Here is a 26,939-nt window from a genome sequence, read left to right as displayed (position 1 = left end):
CGCTAACCACAGCCCAAGCACCTGCCTCCCGAGACAGAACGGCGTGCCAGAGGAGAGTCGGGAGACACGATGACACAGAGAAGCAAAGCGGCGGGAAGAGACAAGGGGGATTGGGGAGTAAGAAAACAAACAATTAGAAATTGCGAAGCGTGCGCTCGTCATCCCCCCGGCAGGGCTCGGGGTGACTTCAGTTTGAAATTGTTAAAGCGAGACAGATAACAAATGGAAGAATTCATAAAGAAAAATGTGGATTCTCGCTTCTTTCATGCACATCAAAGGACGCATTTTCGCTCGAGCAGCAGGGGGGTGAAATCGCGCGTGGCGCACTTTCCTGAGTTCTCCCTTAACATTACAGTCTTTAATGAAGTCAAATTACAGTGGGGCTTCCGAAGGGAAAAGCGCTGCCTGAAACATCATTTATAACTGAAATAACAGGAGACTGAATAATGTGTTTATCACAAATAGCTGTTGCTAGCTAAGAAAGCTCTAAATATCATATTAGGGGGTTATTAAGATGCGGCGAAGCTTCATCCATTCTTCTGAAAGCGGTTCGTAAAAACTACAGAAAACACAGCATACCGCCAAGATCCAGCCATCTTTGAAATTCTTCTCTCTAACTGGAGGTCTCTGAACTGCGCTTAGCTGCCTTTGTTAAAACAATGTTGTAGAGTTTCCAGTTACAGTTCACACCTGAAATATAGCGCTACTGGAAACAAAGAGCGGGTTTCTCTTGAGCAGCAGGAGGTAAATAACCGGTTCGCTTTTGTGACTTTAACCTTAACATTACATTTAAAATGCATCAGCAAGACTAATTAAATGTACCAGAACAGATACGCAACATCTAATCTGCATAATAGCCGACTGGAAAAAGGTAAAGTAATGACAGTTTGATGTAATGACAGATGCTTTTTTTTTATTCTACAGGACCTGTTGCTAGGGAACAATATGAAAGCAGTAAAGGTGAAAAAGTGCAGAGAGAAGTACTTAAAAAAAAAATAACAGGGTTGTGCTAAGCACTTATTAAAGTCATTAGCATTCGGTAGATATTAGCAGTGAAAAGCTGTTAGCATGACGCTAGTTTGTAGATTCCCTGTAAAATTATGTTTATACAGCAACAGAAGTCTATACAGTGAGTAGAAGAAGTACTCACACCAATTTATCTTAGTCATATTTTGTCCTGTTGTAACCTCAAACTTTAATGCAATTTATTGTATTTTTTTTTAGTAGCTCTCACACTGCACCGATTGCCATTTTCTGGTTCATTATTGATTTTTAAAAAGCCTGACCTGCAGATTCAGATTTTGGCAAATCCAAATTTTTTTAATTTTGTTTTTGGTATATAAATATAGCAACAAAGTCACTACTTTGGCAACAGTGGGGTGACTACTGTAAGCAAATTTTTAAGTCAGTTAATTCGTAACTTAATGTAATTTAATTGTATTTTATGCCATTTACCCTGGTCTGTCTTCACATCGAGTTGGAGTATAACATATAATCCTAATACAAAACTTTGAAATTCATGATTTTAACATAGTAAGATGTGAAAAATACAAGGAGTACAAATATTTTCATTTCATTGTTGTGACAGCTGTGCTTAGATACTATTACGAACATTTCTGACTGGTGTAAAGGTTTTGCCTATAATTCTTCAAATTAAGATCCACATTCCACAGGAGTATAGTAACAGGGATGTTGTGCCTCAAGAGGTTTTATTCTGTATTGAAAGGCCAAAATTAATAAGTTGTGTTTTCTTCACTCATTCATTCAACCAGGCCAGATCAATAACAAAAGAGATATTTTTTTTCCCCTTAAATGACCCAAATCTTCAAAAGCTGTTAGTATCTCCAATGTTGTGCTTCCCAAACTGTTAATCCTGCTGGTGATTTATCATGTTGTGTATGATCCCATCCCTATGTTCTGCTGTTTTCCCCAAGATATTTTTGACAGCAGTTTCACTAGGTTGAACCACGCAACATGCTTGTCTCATTTCGGCATGACACAGATCTGAGCTGCTGTTGTCCAGTCAACGACACACACACACACAAACAATCCCACGGTACCAACGAGTAATTCCGGGTTCAGAGAAATCGAACAGATTGCTATTAAATAAATAACAGAACTGTCCAAACTTTCATACTCCGTGCTTTTATCTGCAATAATTAGCTGCAACACGGAGCCGTCTCAACATCTGCTCAGTCTGGCCAATTTTCAAAGCTCTTATCACCTACCATTTTGTTTTGACAGTGCAGCATGTGGTTAGTTTAACATGAACTTTGGTCAACTTTAAGGCAGACTTTCTGTAGAGCAATTAACTTTTCCCAGTTCAATAAGCGCCAACATATAAAAAGGCTTCAAACCACTAACTTTGAGCACTTTGCATGCAACAGTTCCATTCCAATAACTTACAACAGGATTTATGAAAGTGTGAGGATTTCTTTCGATTGGGACTCCCCCATTGATTTATCCTCTTTATGCACTGGTCACCCTACTGTGTATGTGCCTTATAAGATACATCTTATGCTCTGATGTAAACGCGAAGCAAATTTTACTTAATCTCATGCTATGCTATGCATAAGCACTGTCTGCTCTCATGAAGATTTACTAAAATTAATATGATAAATATTTGGGTCCAACACTGGAGTTAGGCTGCTCTTATGGTCAATTCACCTAATATTTACTTGACCACTGGGGAACATATAGAATGTGCACAGAACATTATATTTTTAGCTAAAGACAAAGTATGTAGTATCCATTATAAAAAACAAGATAACGATGCAAAAAAAATGGGTTACTATGTCACGAAAATGTCTCACACTGCACATTTAACTCCCTTCATACCAATACATGAAGACTATAAATACATAGACACATCTAATGTGACATACGTATAACAGAACATGGAGGCATGCACAACATGATAAACACTGTTGATCTAAAAAAAACAACAAAAAAAATAGGCTCAATTTGTTTCAACTCAGTGAATTATCCAACCCTACTTTATTTTGACAGCTCTGGGTGGATGACCTAATTCTTTTCTATGCTAAATAAAACATTTCAAAGGGTAAGGTGTTCCAATGCAGCGCAGAAGATGGACGAGGTGAGTCTGAAAAAACCCTCTGGCGTATTTCATTGGTAAGGGCAGCAATTTCTGAATGACAACAATTATTAAGGCGTGACAAAATCTAACCACCATATTTTACATCAAAGTGAAATCTGAAGTCTTGTAAGGTGCTCTCTAGTTGATGCTAATATGTAGCTTTGTCTCCTTAAGTAATTCAACAAGAAAATGATTGCTTTAAGCTTCACACCCATTTCAAACATTTTAAAATGACCAATCAAACCTGAACAACATTATTCTACAGTGACTACAGATTATTCCAAATGTTTTCAATTAGTAAAAATTTTCTTTTACTGTTTTTGTGGAAGCAAACACAAAAAATTTAAAGCAGAGACTTTTCGTCTCGAAATTTGATGTGATGTCATCCTTTTAACCCCATTATCATGTATTGTACTATTTTGTCTTGTGACAAAATAATGTGTTGGTACACTTTTACCCATTACCATTGATTAAATGCATAAGAATAATGGTTTTATGTTAAAACAAAAGAAAGAAAGAAAAAAAAGAGTTTACTGACAATTGAAGGTGTAATAACTGGTAGTGGTGTTAAAATAAGTTAAATGGTTGGAGTACCATTAGTATGGATCCATTAGTATATATTATTGAATTTCAGTTTTCTCATCTAAATGAACAGTGATATTTGTAGGTAGATAACCTTTTCAATATCTGCTTCACTATTTGTTGATAACTAATACCGGATGTTTAGGTCAGTAAAATGGTTTTGCTGCCTACCAAATGACCCCAGAACACCTATGCAAATCCAAGTCAACCATCATGATATATGTTCTGACATCTCCAGAGAGCATGTGTAGCCTAATTTGCAACACGGAGAGGTGACGCATGCATGTGTATGTCAGCGAGGAATGGGGGCCCATGGAGTGGCTCCCGCCCCCGATTCCTCCCTCAGACTCTCCCTCCGCTTCTGTCTCTTGTGATGTCTCTCATCCTCCATTCCTCCCCTTTAACTTCCCTCTGCCCTTCCCTCCACCTCTGTCATCCCCCCTGCTCCCCTACGCCGCCACCCCCCCATTTCTGCTTGTCCCATTTTTTGCGTGAGAAAGGCAGGAGGCGCTGTGGGAAGCTTTGATGGTTTATGCTGCTCATGTAAGCTGTCTCAGGCAACAAGACGGAGGGTAAGAATGGGAAAACAACCGTTGAAGACTGTTGTGTTGCAGCACTGCGATGAATCTGAATTTACATAAATAGCAAGATCCGAGAGCATTTACAGATGCGGTGTGTCATTTTTATTAAAAAAAAATAATTTTTTTGCATGTTTGCTATGAGTGTCATCATGTTATGACAGTATAATATGAGACAGATAATCCAGGACAGGATCGAGCTCCTCCGCCTCCTCTCTGAGCTGCTATTTCCATCTGGAGAAATGGACCACTCCTAGTAAAAAGAAAACCAATCAGATCTTAGCGCTGTCAGTCAACCTTGTGTATGTGCTGCTAAATGTGTCAATGAAGGAGAAACAACTCAGCATTACAGGAAAGCTGTTTATTTGGCATGCTAACTAGCCTTAGCATTCATGTTAGGCTCTATTGTCAGGAAAAACCTAGCAGAGAGCAAGGGGGAGAGTGTGACAAGCATGACTGACGCCACTAAGACCAATCAGAGCCTCCTGGCTCAAAAAAAAAAAAAAAATCATCAAAGTTGCATACCTCGACTTTAATGCTCCAATAATAATAATAATAAACCTTCTACCTCATTAGTAACAAAAAATATCCATGTTAGAGATCTGAACGTTGTAGATCTGAACAAATACACACATCAAGATGAATTTCTTTTGGATGTTAAGTGGCCCTTATTTACATCACGATGGCCTAAAAGCTCAAATATGAAACCAAAAACATGGCAGCTCTCCTGAAACAACCTACATAGCAGCTCCCGTCTTCTCTTCCAATTCTTATCTCGTTCCAAATATGGCTCGGGGAGGGCAGCATTCATCATTTGCCAGTGGCACATCCTAATGAAGTCGTCGTTTGTCTGCCTAATGGCACCTGGGTTCCATTCGTCATTTGCGTGCCAGTGCAGAAAGAGAGACGCGGCGCTCACCTTGCCAGCTCCTGTTTGCCGACACGGAGGGGACGGGGTTCGACCTTACCCTGCAGGCGTGTGCAAGTGTGTGTGCCTGTTTCCCATCGCTGTCACAACAGTGGTGTAAGACACGCCCCCTAATCTGAACTCATCCGGAAGAGGTTTTACGGCCGAGCGAAAGCGTGCCGCTGCCTCCGTGCCGCCGTTCACCCCCACGCCGCCCCGTTGTGGCTCGGACGTGGATTGTGACATATGTCTGTGTTGTCAGGAGGACGGGCGTGCGGGGGTGAGTGTGTGTGCGGCTCGACAGCTGGAGCTGGGCTCAGCGCCCTCTCTTATGGGAGCACTTCATGGCTCCTGCGTCGACCACACAGCCATGGCCGGAAGGCTGGTTTGACAACAGTTAACCTTGGATTTATCTGGCTCACTCCTTGGTTCACAAACACAGAAACACACATAAAGACACACGCGGTTACAGGAAGACTAAAACGACACACTTTGCAGCACTTCCAAAGATGCAGTAAGAAAAACTTCGAAAAAGGGGGTTTACTCTAACAGTGGAAGCATCATGAACTATGCAACATATGCACAGCATTTTTTTTTATTTTTCCCATATATAAAGGTTTCTAGGAAAACCCACCAATAGGCCTTGAAATTTAATTCAGTGGAATTCTGGATAATTTAGTGTAAAACTGAACAAAAATTAAAACAACATGTGGTTTTAATTGGAGATGCACCGATCCGTTATAAATCTCTGTTATCAGTCCCACTATTGAAAAGAATCTAGATCGCTTAGCAATGACAATGTGCCTAATCCTCTAGGGCAGATCTATTCAGTGTAATTCTGTGCTTTGTGCTCGGTGACGTCATGCTTTAGCATTTATTTCACATTATATTTACAATTACTTATTGCACTTTTTGAAACATTTGCTGTTTATTTTTTACATGTTTGTTGAAGGTAGTCAACCTCTTGTTTTTGTCAGTACAAGTTTCATTATTTATTTTCCACTGGCTGCTTTACTCATAATTGAACTGTCTGAACAAATGAAAGTTGTTTTTACACGATTGACCAAGCTTGTGAAGTTACTCGTGTACTTAAGAGTGCTGTGCTGGTGCAGTTACCAAATAAATGTGTAGTTTAGTACATTTATGTCTGTGTTTGAATAAAAAAAAAGAAGAAAAATTTTAAGTCAAATCAGCTGTTTTACTGTACTGGATTGGTGTCGACCGATATTAAATGTCAAATATCTGTATCGTATCAGAAGTGGAAAAAAAAGTGCATCGGTGAATTCCTAGATTTACATTTCTTTCTCTTTTTTTTTCCAAAATGGCTGCACATCTGCAGTCGAACACATGAACATGCATAGATCTAAAAGGCACAGTTTCAGTTTTGGCCGTAAGTTAAGGGTCATCTTCATCTTTAGGAGAAGATTTATAAGATTTATTTTCTTGAAACTACTTTTTTTCATTCAAAACTTTTGTTTGGGTTGACATGTTCACTTTAAACTGCAACTGAATTAATAAAAACAAACAACAACCAAAAATAAGTAAAGCAAAAGTACCCAGAAAAGTAAGAAAACAACTGACTCAACAGTGCTGACTTTTCTGCTTCGGGTTTATTGACGAGACAGACGTCATTGTAAGATATTGAGCGACAGACAGCTTAAGTTGCTTTAGTTTTCCTGTCCTTCTAAAACATTTTAAATAACAAGCAACACCAATTACACTTCGATAAATTAGAATCCAGCCTTTTTTTTGTTAACGACAATTTTCTCCTTACAGGTATAGAAAACATGACATTTCAAATTAAATCAATAAAAAAACCAAAAAATTTAAAGGCAGAAAAATGTGCTTAATGAAACATATCAATACCTGCTTACAGGTTAGTATTTTCAAGCGGTACTTTCAATATGAAAAACAGGCCTCATCTAAATACCGTGCCTCATTGTAGGGTACCCAACAAATTATGTTTGACCTTAATTTCACTGGCTTTTATTCAGGGGCATCAGAGTACAGTGGGCTGCAAACAAATACGCATTTTCTTTTCTGTGTCACACTTTTGTGGTGCAGTTTAAAAAAAAAAAAACCCAACAAAAACACTTTTGGGTTTACGATTACGTGGCAAAAACATGAAACATTCAAAGGAATAAACACAAAGAAAAAAAACTAAAGAAGAAGAACACCAGCCTTGCTTTGAATGCATTGAACAAACTAAAGTTGATCACATAAAAATACTCCTTAGATTTACTCTTCAAGTTATCCCCGTCGAGTTGCCAGGAATATTTGCTTGGCCGGTGGACAGTCCATTACGTTACTTTATGATCCTACATATGTTCAGCCATGCCTGCAAATTAAAGCACCTCCAAGTAGGCTCATCTCTCAGCACACTCAATTAAAATAACATCGTCTCATGCCCAGACGCTCTTCCTGAGCCAACTTTGTTTTTTTCCCCCCCCTCTCTCTTTGCACCAAAAGAAGGAGTGAGATAAAGACAAATAGATTAGAGTGAAAATGTGAGCATTTGTCAGGGATGGAGTTGAATTATTGTTCCATTATTTTCCAGGGGTAGTTGATTAGTGTGCGCGAGGCAAATCGAGAAGAGCGCGGATGTGCGATGGCACCCGGGCATTTTTAATACATATTTATCCGCCACGCGCTCATAAATTCCTGGAAGCATTGCATATTCATGAACTCATGCATGTGGTGGAGTGCCGGCGATGAACCGCCACGGCAATCCGCTGAGAAGCCGATGCGCTGGCGTGCGATGGAAACGAGCGAAATGTGAGGTTTTTTTACATGTGGAATCTGCTATGACAAAAATAAAAAATAAACTAATTAATTTGATTGGGGATGTTATTTAAACGTGTTAATTAATGGGTTTTATGGAGCATCCCAATCGTGCCTGGTTCCTCTGCGCTCGCTTGATTAGTTCAGTAAATCTGAACTGGGTGTAATTAGCAGTAAAATTTCAGCAGATGAAGCCGTCGTCACAGCCGGCATCACCGGCGCGCCCCAACGCGGCGCCGGGATTTGAGGATTGTTCACAAGGGTTTAAAAGGGAAGAAAAACAAGAAGCCCAAATCTCCACCTCGCCGTCTCACTTTCCCTTCCTCTCTCTCTTCTTTTCTTTTTGTTTCCCCCCTAAACCTGCGCCTTATAGAAGCTGACAATGGACAAGAGCAGCATGGCAAAAAGTAATTATGAGGAAAAACTGCATAGCTGCCCACGCAATCATCTGTGTCAGAGGCCACACAATGAAGCATGCCACGTGCCTAAATGAGCCTGACGAGCCCAGAGAATAATAATGTTCTGTCTGTTGATTTTTATCTCTTAGCACACGTCGTCGAGCCTCTCCTTGTCAAGGCCAACAATATGTAAAATGAGGAACGCTTCCCCAGATTGGCCTCTTAGAGGTGAACTGTGATACAGAGGGAGGCTGGGTTGCCAGATCTGACTGACAGTTTGCAAAAAAAAAACTACGTAAACCACACAACTTCAATATAAATGTCAACCTCTAATGAAACTCATGTTCCTGATATAGTCTTATGTAAATACTATTGATAAGGAAGTTTATTCAGATTAATCACACTCCAGGTCTGTGATTAATAATGATTAAACACTTTGCCTAACTTTGTAAAACTTGAAATGTAAATATGCAAGCAGTTGTGGTTCTTGTAGGAATTATCCCCTCCTTACAGCCAATTAAAAAATGCAAGGCATTATCTGATTTTTTTTTTTCTTGGCTTTGCAGCAGAAAACAGGTAATGTAGTCTCCCAGAACGAAGGGATGCCTACTCCACTACACAAGCATACAAGTAGAAGCAAACTTATTCAGCGGACAACGAAAAAGAAAGAAAAAAAATATATATATGTGTGCAAAATTATATATATACACATAGATATATAGATCTAGATATATATCTAGATCTACAGTATATATATATATATACAGTATATATATAGATATATCTATATAGATATATCTATATCTATATATACAGTACAGACCAAAAGTTTGGACACACCTTTTAATTCAATGAGTTTCCTTTATTTTCATGACTATTGACATTGTAGATTCACACTGAAGGCATCAAAACTATGAATAACACATGTGTAAATATGCACTAAACAAAAAAGTGTAAAACAACTGAAAATACCCCTTATATTCTAGTTTGTTCAAAGTAGCAACCTTTTGCTGTGATTACTGCTTTGCACACACTCTGCATTTTCTTGATGAGCGGCTGGCTAAAAGCCTCTCTCCCGCAGGGTGTTGGCTAGTTCACAGCAGAGCGGTCTTGTACTGCGGTCAACAACAAACACGAGTGAAAAGAAGAGCGAATTGAGTCAGACTGATGTGTTCAACGGCAAATTTCGCTTCAGAAAACACACTCTACCTTGGAAAAACCAAGGTAGAGTGTAGCGTAGTTATAGAAATGATGAATTATCCTTCCACTGAAGCACAAACCAGTTTAAAGTTAGCATTTATAAATTACGTTACAAAATGACATCTTCTAAACTGTTCAGGACTACGATTAGGATGATTAGATGACTAGGAGCATTTTTGCATTTCAAGCATGGTCATTAGTCGTAATTAATCACAGTGCTAACGTGTGATCAATCTGATAAAATTTTACTACTACTAAAATAACATGGCATTTAATTTAAATGAGTTTTGTGCTCTTCTGCCATACAATGACAACTATTTCGCAAGTGTTTTCCTCTGAACGCTTTCTAAAATCCCCACCAAATGTTGGGAAAAACAGGCCAAATTTTAACAACCCTCCCAAAGCCTGTTTGTTTTCCAGCCAAAAGCAGCCCAATTGGGTGGAAACCCACCCAATCTGCCAACTCTGGAGTGTACATTCAAACACGAACACGGCGCCACACACACACACACCCACCCACAATCCGAAGACATGGCTAACCTGCAGAGGGTGGTCGGCTAGGTCTGATTGGGGTGCTGACCAAAATGAGATGGTGGACGCCCTCCTACCCTTGCGCTGAATAGCGAGGACACAGCCTGTAATAACTGCCACTTATGGGCAGTCGCATGAACACACGAGCACGCACATAAGCTGCGCAACACGCACTGCGGCCTGAAGAAGTCAGAAGTTGGAATTACAGGTTCTCCCCTCTGATTGCGGACCCCTCGGAGCGTGCAGGCTCTGTCAGCTCCGTGCAGGTACACAAAGACTCATTACATGCTGCACAGGCCCAATCAGCACACCTCAGCATTTGGAAAAAAGGATCCTAGCAGGTGCGCAGGGGCTGCAGAGGCTAATAATCAAGTTGGAGGAAAAAGGAGAAAAAAAAAGCCACTCAACTTGTTTTCATACGAAAATAGAAACCAGGAATAAAAGTCTCTTGCTTCGACTTTATAATGTTGACTTATACACATGCATGAATGTGTTTTCTTGTTCCGCACATCACTGATTGCCACACGGTCTTGATTGTTGCGAGTTTACCTCTGCAAGAAGACTGTAAAAATCCCTGTTTTGGATCGCCAGGCGTATTTTTTGCAAGTTAAGAAAGCAGTGAAATCCAGTTTGAAGTGCCACTGAAGAGCGAGTGTTCATTTCTAGACCTAACAACCTACCATGTTTAAACCCCTTAAAGGTTTGTGTCACCAGAACAGAATAGTCTTTTGTTGAAGCTTTTACTGTCACACACAGGTTGTTTTTCTTCTGAAAATCTGACAAAAAGTCCAGATTAGCTGTGTTTCCTTTACAAATGTGTGCAAAACATTAAGATGTTTCCATTAAAAAAACACACAAAAAAAACGCAAATAAAATCACATATGAATATTTGTAGGTACGGACTTTTCCTTCACTTTTAATCTTGTGGGAACATTATCGTCAGACAAAAACAACTGCTTCATTCATTACTCCAGAAACAATCGGATCTTCTTCCGAGGTCAAACGTCCTCACATTGCTGCTGCATGATTTCATTGATAAGGCGAACTGTGAATACATTTGTTCACGAAATGTAACTGAAAAATTATCCTACTTCCTGTTGTCTTCTTCAGCTTTTCCATCTGTAGTAACATCCGGTATTTGATCATGCCTCGTGTGATACAAAAAAACTGTTTCCATTGCAGTTTTTGAATTACACTAATTTCCACACAACATACCAGTGCTAGTTATTTAAAAAAAAAAATAGAATAAAATAAAAACACTCCCCTTTGATACAACAAAGCTGACTTTCATAAAAGAGTTTTTTTTTCTTTTTCATTTTGCAAATCATTTGTGGGGTTTTTTTGTTGTTTTTTAAACTACTTTTTCAGCAGTAAATTGGGTTTAATTTTATGTTTCACAGACTCAAGATTACCATGTTTTCTGGCTCCGAAACAGGAAATTTCTCAATTAAATAAAATGCAAAGCTTAAAACTGAAGCAAAATAAAAAAAAAAAAAAAATTCTTCTAACCTCTGCTGGCAAAAAGATTCAAATAACAAGAACAATTTTTCATCGTCACAATGTTTTAGTTAAATCTTCCCAGCCACCACCACGGACTCTTTGGGAGAAGATGCTCATTTGCGGGGGAAAAAAAAAAAAAGCAATCCCGTTTCCTGAAAGGACGCTTCTGTAGGCATAACACGGTAGACTAACAACTACTGTGAACTTATCACAGCATTGTGTTGCAAGCCATTCTAAAGCAAATGTATTGTGACTAATGGAACGTTGTGTTAATGTCAGGACGATCTATTCAAATTAAACTGCGGCTATACGAAGCCGGATCGCAACGTATTCTGCTGGCGTCATTATGCAGTGAAATAGAGATGCCAGATAATGTGTGTCTACACTTTGAATCTGTCAGATCCCCCATGTATTAAACATATCATTTCCCTCCTTATGGCCCCACTCTGACTTTCTCTCCACCCCTCGGCCGTCAATCTGCACAACTGGAGGTTCCATGAGGATGCGCCGTCTCAGGGATGCTGAGCACACGATCTCAGGCACATCCGCATGTACACACGAACAAAACTGATATGGTTTCTCCAGAAGGCTAAATGATGAGAAGCTTCTAGAATAGCAGTGAGCACGAGAGAGAGAGAAAGTGTGAGGGAGAGAAAAGCAAGAATTGTTTCTTTCATCTGCCATCGTAACACATCTCAGTGGGGGATGTGTATCAGGGTAGCGGCATGATTCTGAAGGAGCATAGTAAAATGGAAATTAATAGTAAAGCAGTAGCTTGACAGGCTTCATTGAGTTGAGCTCAGCAAATCTAAAGATCTTGTGTGCCATGTGAGCAATCAAATCAGCTGGGAAGAATTATGAAGAAATGGGGATTTTATTCACAATCATCCCCCTGTTCAACCGTGTTTGGACACTTTGTTGTGAAGGCTAATGAGTCATGGGCAGCAAGTTAAATACTGCACATCATTGCATGTTTACAGTGCAAATGTCACCAACTTTGATTGGGTTGCCAGTACAGGACAACAGCACAACTATGCAAATGGGATTAGTTTTAGGGAACACAAGGTATTTGTAGTAATCGAGGAGTTTGTCTGTGTTGTTAATCTCTTATGAATCAGCCATGTGTCAGTAATGTGTAAAGTAAAAATCCCAAAAGACCTATTGTATTTTGCTGAACTTCGAGGTCACGTGATAGTACAAATTCAATGAGAATAGGTATCTCTGTGACTTGAAACGTAATTAAGGCGGTTTTTGTTTTCCCGGTCATATTTTGGTTTGCTCTCGGCAAGCTAGCTCAACCGTATCAACCCGTAACGTACAGCGTCTAGAAGAAAGGCTGAAGAGAAGGAGCAAAATCAGATGCAAATAGTGGCTCACATCATGGATTACACTGTGCTGTATGAATACTTTTCTCCTGTTTATAACTTTCTGGCAGTAACGGTGCATCGCGATGTCACCGTAGCCTGAAAACTAGTTTTGACGTCGACTTGCGTCGTTCCTCGAGGCAAGCAAAACGGCACGTTTTATGGAGATGTTTGTAAATTTCAGTCTTTGGTTATCCTTGCGAATGCGCCACATAAAAAGCAGACTTTGGGGAATAGTTTATTTCTTACGTGGTATCCTCAGATAATGCGTATCCCGTGCGAATGGGGCAGAAGACAGAATTGCGAAAAATAGAGAAATTGCGAAACAAAACTGAAATTCAAAGATGTAGTTTCAGACATTGATAATCCTGTTTTTTGGGGGTGGGGGGTTGGTAGATACTAAACAAATTTTCTTCTTTAATACAGTGTTTACACATGAGAGAGATGGATTTTGTCCCATTTATTCTCTCCATCCATATAATCTTTATCAATCCATCCTAGCAGTGTCCAAACTAAAAGGTTTTACGGAGCCCTCTGAAAATACACATCTAAAATACAAAATGTAAAAAAAAGATTTTAAGCAACATTTTCCAATCTGTCTCCAACAGATTGGAGCTGGCAGTATATTTCATGTCTAAAAGTATAGACGCCTGGTGAATATTTTATACAAAATGTGGAGAAACTGCTTCAGCACACTGAATAACTACATTACATTGTCTGCTATTATATAAAGTGCTCTTGTTCACACCCCACAGCCCACTTTTATGTGACATATCAGCTGCTATCGCCGAGCAATCTTCTATACTACTGTACCCTCTGGCTTTTTCCACAGCCAGTAAACCCCTTGATTTCTTTCTGCAGCATCCAACTTCAACCGTCACATTGTCATTCCGGCGGAAAGCTTTCTGTTGCATTAAGAAACAGACGGGGTTGGTTCTTGCAATTTCTTTTGCAAATGAAAAAGCTTAATTAGCAAATAAAAAGTGACATCTGAGCTAATGACATCTCAACATTTCCACCTGGAGCAGAAATATTACGAAATCCCCACTTGGCCGAGACATGAACTTTTTACACCCGATTAGCGCCACCGGATTCATTTATACGGCCATGAAATCCAGAGAAAGAAAAAATTTCCTTCTTAGCAAAGCTGCGGCATCAGTATTTATTTCTGGGTAAAGAGGTCAAGAGTACTCACTTGTGCAAAAGTATTCTCTAGCAATACGAGCAAATTAACCTTTGGGAGCGTGAATTTTAGCTGCTAGTTCACAGCGGCCCCCTTAAAGATCTGATCCCCTCCCCACTCCGCAGCCACCCATTCAGACAGATTTACAAACGCTCGCCTTCTGCACAATCAGCTACACCGAGGGAACACACGTGTCGGGCCGGCGTGTCCCGGGGATACCGACACATCCGACGGGCAGCGACTCTGCTGAGCCCAAACAAAATCAGCGGACCCCCCAACCGTTAAATGAGGCGTGACTGCGTGATTTCTCTTGATGGTGTCTCAACGTGTTTTAAAGTCATTTATGTAATGGCGCCGGTGATTCACCGAGGGACAGGGGGGAGCAGAAATGGAGCAGAAAAACAGCATATTGACTCTGCTGAGGGTCCCGCAAGTTGTGTCCCTCCCCACACCCCCCATAATCCCCGTCTCCTCTCGCACGTACAATAAGGCAGTTAGCAGAAGGTCAGCATCGCGATGTAAGCTCTCGGGGTCGGCACTGCGACACCGCGGCACCAACAAAGCAAAAGAACGTTAGCGTCTCTTCTTTTCAATTACCTTTGGGGGGGAAACACGGTAGTAAAAATGTAATTGAAAGACACATCCCAGCGCCCAGAACAGTGGAATAATTCTGCCTGCCGCAGAAATAGGAGGAGAAGACGGAAAAAAATCCCAGTGTTTACGCGCTCGGTTGCCTTTTCAGACAAAGCAAAGTGAGAATTATCTCCTTACGCCAATCTAGCACGTGCGACACCTTATTGTGATAGGCCAAATATATATACAGTGGAGTCTCTGGTGTCTCTCCCTTGAGAGGTGAAAATGAGCTAGGAAACGTTAAAAAAAAGACAGAAAGTAGAGACAAAAGTGGAGAGTAAGTAGAATAAACTTTCCTGAGAAAAAAAAAGAGCACAGTCAGCTGTCAGATAGGACACCTTGTGCTGCCTCTCTGTGTTTTCTGGCACATGTTGGGAGAAGCCAGGTGGCTTTGCTCTAACCGTAGGATCATGGAAGTGGAGATTAAGAATGGCTTGGAACGCTCCACCAGCCAGGGATGTTCTCCGTGATTAGAGGAGCTTAGGCTGCCGCGCTGCCAAAAAGGAGATACTAAATCATCACTTTTTGGTGCTATTCACCGACTGAGAGCATTCAGAACGACTTACGCTACCAACGCCGGGGAGTATTCTTAGCACTGTTTGCCGTAGTTGTGGATGATGTTAAAATGCATGAAGTCTTCACGCCGTGCTATCGAGAAACCTGTCAGAGATGGGAGGGCGGTCGCTTATTGGCGAATCAAACTAAACTGCTGCAAGTGTCAGAAGAAACAAACTGGCAGAGAGATGAAAGATTCACCAGTTTGCAGGGTAAAAAGTATAAACACTTTGACTGGGGAGGCTACGTCTGCGTGATTGTGGAGGTGTTTAATTATAATGTCAATGTTCTGACTTTTGGAGGAACTTAAAACGGAAACTCTTAAAACATCAAATGTAGCTTTTTTTCATACAAATATGCATCACTACAGTAATTACCAAATGTTACGGTAAAAAATATGAAACAATCTCAACTTTAAAAGATGGACATTTTAAACTGATTCTTTTCTAACTTCCTGTGGCGCCCAGCTGTGCAGCAGTGGTAGCTCTGGCTTGAAGGTTAACAATTATAGTAATCCAAATTTCACGGCAGCTGCTGTTTTTTTGTTTTCCATCTGTCCTCCTCTTGAACTGACAACAAGCCTGAGGAGCCGCTCTGCTACCACCGCTAATAAAAAAGATTTATGTCACACAAATCGTGCAAGTGCCATTATGTCAGTGGAAGAATGTACAAATGCCTACTGAACTTTACCAATAAAAATGACCAATTGTTTCAAAAATAAATCCTAAAAAGGGTACACACGGCAATTTAAAATTAATAGAATTTGTTTTGTAAAAATTTTTGATTTGATAAATACTTTCAAACTATGTAATGAGGTTAAAAGCAAACCTCATTACATAGAACACAAAGGTCTTCAATAAATTTAGTGCAACTGTGTACAGTCTAGTCTTAAATCCACAATTCTAGCAAAATTGATGAATCTGAAATGAAGTTCAGGTATATTAACAAGAGCTTCCCCACACCTACCCATTTGAGTTCCTTTAGAAAGCAATGATTCCATTATGCAAATGTATCAGTCAGGAGAAGAGGGGAGAAAAAATCCTTAGAATTACATAGTATATATGTGACATTCTGCCAAAACGAAAGTAATATCCTTAACAACGACAACAACAAAAAAAAAGAATCAGGGTTGCTAATATATTACAGCAATGGCTAATTTCAGTTGTGAACTTCACACTTCCCGTGGGATCCAGCTGTGCAGCGGCGCTAACTTTAGAATGTACACTAGATATTTGTCGTAATCTCCAACATCTTTTTCAGAATGCGCTCCCCCCATGGCAAATCTAGAGCAAACTAACCTCTCTGATGTATGGAGGGAAAAAAACACGGCTCTTGCTGCTTTGTTTGCATTTTTTCCCCTGTCGAGTTAATTTGCCATGACTGCAGCCCAGGGAGCCAATCTTCCACCAGCGGCAACAGAACATTCAGTTTTGGTGAGTCTCACTTCTTGTAGGATTCAGCTGTGCTGCAGTACTAACTCCAATTGGTACATAAACACCAAAAAATTGTGGAAATTTTCAGTAAGAAAAGCTTTAATAATATTCTTTACCATCACAAAAAAAAAAACACGGTTACTGCTGCATGTGTACATTTTTAAGTTAAGTTGAAATGACTGCAGCCTCAGGAGAACCTTCTTCCCCTTCTTGCTGACACACGCACACACACTTTCATCATTAATGGACATCACCTATTCTGTCTCATAACTCTTTTGGTGAGTTTTACTGTCCTAAAGTGAACTAACAGTGGATTTACTTTTTACCGATAAAAATGATTTGAATAACCCAACCACTTACACTTTGAACCGAACATATAACTCTTCTCTTGTTTTGCTTTTAACTGCTGTATAAACTTGAGCTTTAGATGCATTATAAGGTCATTAAGGTTCGACACTTGACGCATTTCAGGATACCTCGATTACATCACTCCCAATGTCTGACCGCAGTCTGGTTGTATATTATCTTCACTGTGCCACCAGGTCTCCTTTTTAGGTTTTCGGTCGCTCTTTAACGAGAGGAATCATTGCTAATGGCTGCCATACTCGAGCCTCCTCCTCCAGAGCCGCAGATGAGCAAATCAATGGAACGTTGACAAGCAGTATCACCCCAAACACGCATCAGATTACCAACAGCAGAGAGTGTCTAACAGATGCGATAAAACATCGATCTCCTGCCTTTGATTTACAGAAAAGTTAGCTTATTATATATTTTGCAAACACGTCGAATTTCTTCAAAATTTGTCCCGCTTAAATCCTGACTTTAAGCTCACGCATACACGACAGAAACACAATTCTACCCTGTGATCCATAAGCATGAGATAATTAGCGAGTAGATAGCAAATGTTTTAATAAACAGCGATGCAAAAAATAAAGTGATAAAATCTCCACCTTATCAATTATTCCTTCTCAGATTCAGAGGGTGCTAGAGCATGCAGAGATGTCAATGAAAAAAAATACATGTGGAGAAAAGCTGGAGGGCTTGAATCTTTGCAAATGAGAGTTGGGGGGAGATAGAAGAAAGAACAGTGTCTCGAGGGAAGTCTAATCACGCTCACTTTGCATCTCTAAAGTGAAACAGACCAGTGCTACCACGAAGGCAAGCAGAGAGTGATGCACACTCTGAGATGGGATTAGGTGGATGGCTTTATCCTCTAGGTCGTTAAATAATTATCTCGTCTTAGGTTTGACGGCTCCAGTTCTAAGTGGAACATTAAGCCGATCCTGTTTTTTTTTTCTAAAATATGAGCGTTTTGTGATCTGGAGCAAAGATTGAAAAAGGAACGGTGGACGCATGTAGCAGTGCCAACATTCTTCAAACACAATTTTAAAAAATGCACCAAATCTATTTTTGCTTTTTTAATTGCCATTTCTTATTTAGTTAGTAAGAAGTCTTCTGTGTGCTTTGGTTTTGTTAGCGCCCCCTCTACTCCCTGGGCTTTACTTGAACAAATCATTAGTTATACCTGCTGCTGTTTTCTCTTGGTGAGCCAGGCTAATTTTGACACGCTCATTATTCCTTCTCTCTCTCTCATTTTCTCCGTCTTCCTTTTTTCTCCAACTAAAGCAAGAAAAGCCTGCTCCCCGTTTTAAGCCCTGACCTGCCTCCTTCCCTTGATGCTGAGCACCGCACCGCCTAATACATCACTGCTGAAGCTGCCAACCTCTTAAGGGTGGGGGCGCCAGAGGTGAACGCCCCGCCCATGTAAGGGTCAAACTTGGGTTGTGGACCCATCTCTTAGTAAAGACTCAGTGTCAGTAGGATTAGACTGAACCTGACAGCGCTGACTAACGTTTTTGTTCTTTAATTTAACTAGTGTCTGTTCAATTTAGGCGATTTAAAAAAGTTGTGTCAATATCAAACTTATACAGCAAATCCTGACTTTACTAAGCCTCTCAACTCTTATATTTATAACTTCACTGATTTTTGTCCGGATGTTTTGGGTGATCAAGCAACACAAAGTGCATAACTGTGATGCCGAAGGAAAAAATTACGTGACTTTAACATTTTTGTACAAATTAGTGTGAAAATTAGGCGTGCACTATTGGCCTGTCCCATTTACTCTCATACTACTAAATACAGCCAAGAGCAACAATTTTGGAAGCAAGTTCCAAGCAGGGACTGGTTTGTACAACAATATCCATATACTTTAATATCCCTGAACATGCCTACACTGCAAAACCACAAAATTTTACCAAGTTTTTATTTTCTAGATTCTAGTGTAAATATCTTGGCATGCTTGAAAAAGGATAAAATTAACTTATGAGTGACTTTTCAGCAAGATATAGGAGCTTGTTACAAGTTAATAATCTCTTAATATTTATTAAGTACTACTTCCACTGACAGATTTTTAATTTATAGCAAGACAAAGTGTAATAATCTGCCACTGAAATTAGTATTTGTTCATCAATGTTGAGTTAAAACAAGCTCTTATATCTTGCTGAAAAGTCAGTTTTTTCTTATTTCAAGTGTACTAAGATATTTACACTAGAGAGTAAACTAAAAATACTTTGTAAGATTTTGTGTTTTTCTATTGTCCTTGTAGCTATACAAGAATGGTGTAGCTTGCTAAACACAATGTAATTCTGTAAGTAAAGCTGTTGGAGACTGCCAAGATTCACAATTTGAGTGAAAACCTTTAGCCAGACTTACAATGGAATGGTTTACATCAAAGTATTTTCATGTGTTGTGATGATCCATACCTAAATCCAGATGAGTATCCTGAAGTTTGTTCTCCGTTCAGTTTGATGAGCTTTGGTTATTTTGCTAAGATGTAGTATGAGAGGTACAAACAGATAATTCACAAAATTTTCACACCAGTGAAAAACCAGTTTTTCACATAATCTCATAATTTTCACACCACACTACTGAAAAAACAGATTTAAAAAAAAGCTTTAAAAAACATCCCATCCACTTTCTTCCCTTTTAAAATTAAGCCACACTGCATTGATCTCACACAGCATTCTAATAAAATATATTTAAATTTCCGTTTCAAGCAATGCGAGTACTTCAGTACTCAAAGACAGGGGTGTGGGAAGCAGATGCTTTCTGCGACAACGTAGGAGGAGAAATGAGAGTTAATACGACAGATTTGCAATCAGTAAGGCAAAGAGTACACAGCCCACTTATGCACATGTCTGCAGAACAGAGAGCGAGTAACAAGCCGACGAAGGCCCGAGGCCAGTCTCATATTCATGAAACTCCCGATTGAAAATGAATAGATTACTATCATCGTCAGTAACGTATAGAACAAATGAAAATCGTCCAAAAATAAAACCACCGGTACTCTCTCTGTGAAATATTCACTTAAAAAAACAAACATCCCATCATGTATCCGGGCGAATCAGCTCAGCCAAAAAAAAAAAAAAAAAAAAAGAAAGAAAGAAAAACAGGCTGGCACTCGCGACTGCTCTGTCTCATGCCAGGACGACACATATGACATCCCAGCGTGTTCCTGGAGCCCGCCCTCTAATACACACGCAAGGCCTTTCAAAAACATTACCCCGCCGACGGGAGACGTTTATATCGCGGCAGACATTTCCATGAGAAGGGGAGGGGAGGTGGAGGGTAGTCCGCTATAGCAGAGCAAGGGTACTTGGGATGAGAGGGGGGAAACAAACGGTGCTCGCCGTGCGTTGGCGGGGCGGGGAGGGTTCACGTTGCCGCATAGGCGCTTTGAGAAGTGGGGCAGAGGAGAGGGTGCATGGTGAAGTGAACAAGGTTTGAAAATAGCCCAAGATAAAACAGAGACAGCACAGCTGCTAATGTGGTCTGCCACGATGCAGAGCAAAAGGGTAAAAAAATAAATAAAAAGAAGAAGAAAGAGAGAAAAGGAAAAGTGCAAACAGTGCTGCGCAAAAAAAAGAGCAAGCGTGCATAAACAAAGATGCACGGACACAAGCAGGCATGACACTCAATTTATCCAAACGGAATGCAGTCGAAATCCTAAGCTGCAGAATGCGCCGCAGCGCAGGCTGAGGAGGATTGATTACAATCGATCACGCCACCACAGGAAGTGGTATGTCTTTTTTAAGGCCTGCTGATCAATCTGCTGCGTCAGATTTAGTTAAGACAGAAGTCAATCAGAGGAAAAATTTAGAGAACAACGGGACGGACGTAAAATGATCGGACGGGAAAACTACATTCCTTAGAGTCAGCTTAGACTTGTGTTTGGTGATCGCCGTTTAAGTTTCCAAAAAAATTAGGATTGCTTCTAAAAATGATGGCAAAAGAAAGTGTTACAATGATTGTACAAGATTAAAATACTAGAGAAAAATACTGAAGAGAAAATCAGGTAGAAAAGTTTATTTATTTGCGTACCTCAAAAGTGGATGTACATAAAACCACACACTTAAACCAAAACAAAATCCATACTTCTGTCTGATATAAACATTTAAAGTTATCTTTTACCAATATTTGTCTTCTGACTACACGTAAAATTTAAGTTTTGAAGTGGCCCAATCAGAGCCCTGATTGAATCTGTGTATTCAGTTCCTAATACTAATAAAAAATGGGGGCAGCAATTAAAAGAAGCTGTTATTTCAATAGAGAAATTCTAATTGGTTTTTGAGAAAGTCAATAAATAACTTACTAGGCCATTTTAATAAAATCTAAATGATAAAATCTATTTTATTGTGCAATGTTGGTAAAATTGTATAACATTTTGCTTTAGATGTGAGATGTCTGTTTCAATTTCTGTCAGGATAAGATAAAACATCCTGCACTGAAAAAACACAAAATCTACCAAGGTAATGTTTGCCAAAGTGGAAATATCTTTGTACACTTGAAATAATACAAAACTAACTTACAAGTAACTTCTGCAAAATACAGGAGCTTCTTTTAAGTAAATAATTCCTTAATATTGATGAAAAGGTAATTGCTTAATTGATTATTTTAATTATAACAAGACATTTTTTCTATAAGTGAAATAATCTGCCAATGGAACTAACCCTAACCCTTCCCTTGGGGTATTTATGTTCTCACCATGCATGTTTATGTTTTTGTCAGGTACGTTGGTTTCCTTCCCAAAGTTCAATACATGAATTGTAGGTTAAGTGGTCTCCATTACTGCAAACCAGGGATGCATGATGTGCTTAAATGTTAAGGTCATTACAATTTCAATAAGTGCGTTATTGCAACATAAGCGACTGTTCTCAGGGAGTATTTCTTATACTGCCTCATACTGCTTTGTATACAATATTTCTGATATCGCACATTCCAACTCTGCTTATCAATATCCTATTTTGCCAGTTGGATGAACTTGCACTGTGCACTGTCTTTAATGGACCAAAGCTGCTGTAGATCTTAGAGAACAAGATCGTACAGTTCATGAAGACCAAATGGTGAACCTCGCAACTACTGCAGAATTAGATTACTATTATGTATAAAATGGGAAGCTTAGTTCGCAGTGGTTCCCACAAAGCTAGACAAACGCCAATGTTTGTGTATGTGTGTCAGCTTTTGAAGCTTGAATCTTCAGACTGACATGAGTCAGTTTGCATCACGTTCTCCGAAGCAGTGATGTGTTTGACCCTAGTACGTCTCCTAGCCCCACTCTCAATCACGCGAACCCACAGTGACACACTTTACAGTCACTAACACATATTACCCGTCACACTAATACAAACACATCCACGATTACAGATTTTCCTATTCCCCGCTTGGCGCCTGGGAGACGATTTGAAACGGAGGGGTCCGTGGACGATCGGCCCTCCGCAGTAATTGGGTCCCCTGTCACCCGGCAAATTCATGTCAGCATCGGTCACATGGGATACTAATCTAAATGGCATCAGTGTCCTACTTTGTGTGCGCGAGAAAAAGGGGAACGTTGGAGAGAGCAGGCGAGGTGTCAAAACTTTCAGAGCACAAGTGAGAGGCTGCCTTAAAATTAAGTGTGGAGCTTGTCACCTGGCTGCATTTGGAGCGTCGCTGCCATCTGAGCAGCCGATGTGACAGGCGCATTTACAGTGTGCTTCAATTAGCCTGCGGAGGACAGAAATATTACCATTCTGCCACTGATTTAGTGCACCTTTTTCGATAAAGTTTTAAGACTTTGAAAAGGAATAACGAAGGCAAAATTGGAGAGAGAGAGAAAACGATTAAATGAAATAGGATTCGAGGTCAGTTTAGAAATGATGTGTGGAGCTTCCAAGTGAGGTGAAAGGTGCGCCGATCAAACTCTTTCTAGAGAGCTATATAAGAGAGTCTTAATTTTTTTTAATTATTTTGATTAATAGCTTTCCATAAAAATGTAATTTCATACAAGAAAAAACTTTTCTTATTTTTATGTGGAAGCAGTCAGTGAGTTAGACAAAAGCTCTTTAATATTCACTTGAAAATCATTTATTGGGATTTTATTTTAGGCTTTCTTGTGGTGTGCAATAGCAATGTTTCACTTTATGAATACATACCTGGTTCTTCTATTAAGAAAACATGATTCAAGTAAATACTGCTGCAACCTCGCCTGTGGTGTGGCTGGTTCAGTCACAAGTTATTGTCCAGCTAATCCAGGCTGCCAATGATTTTAAAGGCGTAAAGTTCTATGGCATGATCATCTCCTTTTAAATGTGCCATTTAGGGAGCTGGCACGTGTTAAAAAGTACAGCAATAACCAGTAAAAAAAATTCCACAATCTCATGCTGCGATATGCAGAGGCTTTCTCTGCGCCATTGAAGATTCCATGGTTTCAGCAGTGTGATGTACTGTATCTTTTGATTGATTCAGCTAAAAAATTGTTTGACTACATGGGAGCTAAGTTTGTGTAAAGACTATTAAGCTTCCACATATTCCATACTATCCATAATTACTTTCTAACTATGGATAGAAAATAAAACAAGACGTAGCGAAAGTAACTTACTTGATTATGACGCAGAAGCATATTTTACATTTTATACCCTTTACCAAGCACACCAACTATAACAAGTGGAAAGATATTAGGAGACACTGATTCTTCATAGATGTGATGGGACTTTGTATATGCTAAAAATGGCAAGAAAAGAAAAACACCACTGAGTTCTTTTGTTCCTGTGATGCTTTTTAAATCATTTTTAGTCCAATGCATGACTGTTTCCATGTGAATGTTGTTTTGTGTCATTTATTCATTGTTGTTTGCCGCTTAGCTGTGATTTCAGAATCATTCGTGCATCAAAACGCCTAAACTTGAAGGAAGCAATATCTTGTCTACACAGACAACCTAGCAAGGCAATTATATCTTTTGGCACTTTGCAATGAGAAAATAGTCAAACAAGACAATTCATTCCTGTTTCCTTGCTCGAATCTGACACTGTTTTTAGCAACAGAAAACCTTATTCTTAAATCTAAAAATGTGGCCAATTTTCATCACTCGTCCTGAAACCTTTGGGGGCGCACTTTGCACAATATCCTGTCATGGTCAGGTACAAGGACAGGAGAAGAAATTAATTAAAAACAGCCAAAGGGCAAGGTTTAAAATAAACCTACATAGTCGCTGCAGAACTACTAATCGAGGCTGCTTCAGAAGATAACACACAATTCTGACACTTTGAAGTAAAGTATGGCAAAAATTAAAACGGTGGAGGAGATATCTGACATGTCCTTTTCTCCAAAAGAAACAAACACAATCTACTGAAAAATTCACATCTGGTAATGTCAAATTTATGCCCTCCTGTTTGACAAAAATCGTTCCTGAAAACATCCTAGAAGGATTAGACAAAACAGGACAAGGACTCTCTGTGTGTAGAAGTGCTGTTATGTGAAATTAATCAACAGCCCTTGAGCAAATCAGAATTACATATTCATGTAGGCTATTGTATAATGAATATAAATTATGACCTTTAGATTACAGGATTTTTTTTTTTTTTTCCATGTCGTGTTTCCTTAAATAAATCCAAGAAGAACCACTTTGGTGGAAATAGAAGAATAAAAAAATAAAGGAACTGCCTTCTGTACTGATGAGTACATTAGAGGCATACTAGAGATTTACTAGGACTCACGTTTTTAAAGCTCCATCTCTGCTGGGGTTTCTGGATTTTAAAAGGACAGTGAAATCAAGCAAACTAAGTCAGCAAGGAGTGATTTCAGAAAACTCCTCTGAAGGACGACCTCACATGTGCTTCGGAACACATTCGGCTTTGAACGGGAGCCATCAGGCGTCGGCGCCTCAGCCTGGACGGCAACAATGAAGCCAGGTGGGAAAGTCTGTACGTTGTGACAGCAAATTCCGAAAAACGAGTTATTACATTCGGGCTGTGAAAGTCTGCAGCAGCCATCTGCGGAGGGGGAAAAGGGTTGGCGTGGGGTGGGGTGGCAAAACGATGAACTAGGAAGCCGTTGACACAATAATTGTAGACATTTAGGAAAGGAGACCAAGAAAACGGAACGGCAGGGGAGAAAAAAAAAAGGAGTGGGAAGTAAAGTGGTTGAAAGAGACAGCATGGGTAGAGAGAGCAACAAGCGGAGTGAAAGGTTGATAATTAGCAGGAGGTGAACATTAAGCACTGAGCGTGTGGTCTTTCTCAGCTTTAAACACTGTACTCGGTGACAATCAGGACATGAGTCACGGTCGGCTCGAGAGGGTGTGTGTGTGTGTGTGTGTGATGCTTCTGTACCTTCACAGTCGATTTCAACATTGCTCAAAATTATTAAATAGTATCAGCCTTTTCATCAGTTTTGGGGGAATTAGTTTTTTTGCACAGAAGGCAGTGTACAGTGATAAAATAAATCCCTGTTACAATTACACACAGTTAGATGGGCAACACTTTATTTGAAGGGGTGTTCATAAGACATAACACCTGTTATGAACATGAAGAAGTTTTAATGAATATATATGCATATATATATATATATATATATATATATATATATATATATATATATTGTCAAGAAAATCCGAGCTCATCCCACTTCCCCATGCTGGAGATTTTAGTTTAACAGTAATAATAAATAAAGTTATCTTTAAAATGAATCACTCAAGTGACATCAAGGCCCAACAGTAGACTTAAGTGTCAATAAAATAAATCTGGTTGTGTGTGTTGTTTTTGTCTCATGCAAACTTTGCTTTAATTCTACTTTTTTCTATCTAATCATAAGAAATCATAGTCAGTCAGAGAGAGTCATTAAACAGGAAAAGCAGGTTTCCTGGAAAAAGAGGAAGTTTCCAGCCTGCAGATTTATAAAAATAGCTGAGACTATTTCTTAGTTTAAAGCATGAAAGTTTTAAAGAATGAAATCTAAACATTATTAGTAATTGGATAAGATTCAAAGTAAAATACTTATATGAATATTGGTTTACTTGTAATAATACTTACACTTATATTTGTGGGAACACTTACAAGAAAAACAAGTAACTGTAACTTTAGTAGTAAATAATTAGAATCATGTATTATTCTTGGTTTCTTTTCAGAAAAACATCTGTAATAACTCACATTAAGATCATAATAAGAGTAACTAATAAGTTATGGTTATAAAATCATAAATGAATGATAGATCAGAGAAGCTGAAGAAAATAAATGTGATATAAGTTATGGTTATAAAATTATAAATGAATGCTAAATCAGAGAAGCTAAAGAAAATAAATGTGATATAAATGTGATTTTGACATTGAACTTGAAATGGTGTAAAAGGTTATAAAACTGCAATTAAACATCACTGATATGTTGGAGGTAGATGGTAGGTGAAAGGAAGGGAAAAAGGGGAACTAACAGGAGAGCAGAGATGATCAGCACCTTATATGGAAACAGGAGGTTGAGCAGCCCTGAGACATTGGCACAGACATCATGACATGATGTCTCTTAAGACAGTGATGGATATGAGATCATCTGTCTAAGCAGACAGATAAACCCTATATAAGGTGGGTGCAAAAGAGGAACCGTTCGTTGGATCCTCCGGGCAGCTTCGAGCCAAGATCGAGATGGACAAAGAACTCTGCAGCTGAAGAAGAGTCGGAGCCACGGAGCCGACGACTGTCCTGCACATGGAGACCAACCCGTCTGGCCCACAACCTGTGGCTTCGAATCGCACTTCTCTCATCGGCTGGGTTCAGACCCCAAAGACAAAGATGAAGACAAAGACAAAGGCAAAGACAAAGAAGAAGAACTGGTGCCTTTTTTCCTGCCAGCACCAAGTCCTGTGTGACCTCAGCATCCATGCGGAGAGGAGGCT

General features: G+C 39.5%; 1 protein-coding gene across 10 annotated transcripts in view; it reads right to left on the bottom strand.

The window, feature by feature from the left end:
- Nucleotides 1–26,939, bottom strand: part of nrxn3b (neurexin 3b) — a 397,106-nt gene that overhangs the window by 183,841 nt on the left and 186,326 nt on the right. The window lies entirely within an intron of this gene.

This window comes from Xiphophorus couchianus, chromosome 15, assembly GCF_001444195.1.
Source record: "Xiphophorus couchianus chromosome 15, X_couchianus-1.0, whole genome shotgun sequence".
NCBI classification, from domain to species: Eukaryota; Metazoa; Chordata; class Actinopteri; order Cyprinodontiformes; family Poeciliidae; genus Xiphophorus; species Xiphophorus couchianus.
Note: the sequence above shows the minus strand (reverse complement) of the source record. Positions and strands in the feature narration are given on the sequence as shown.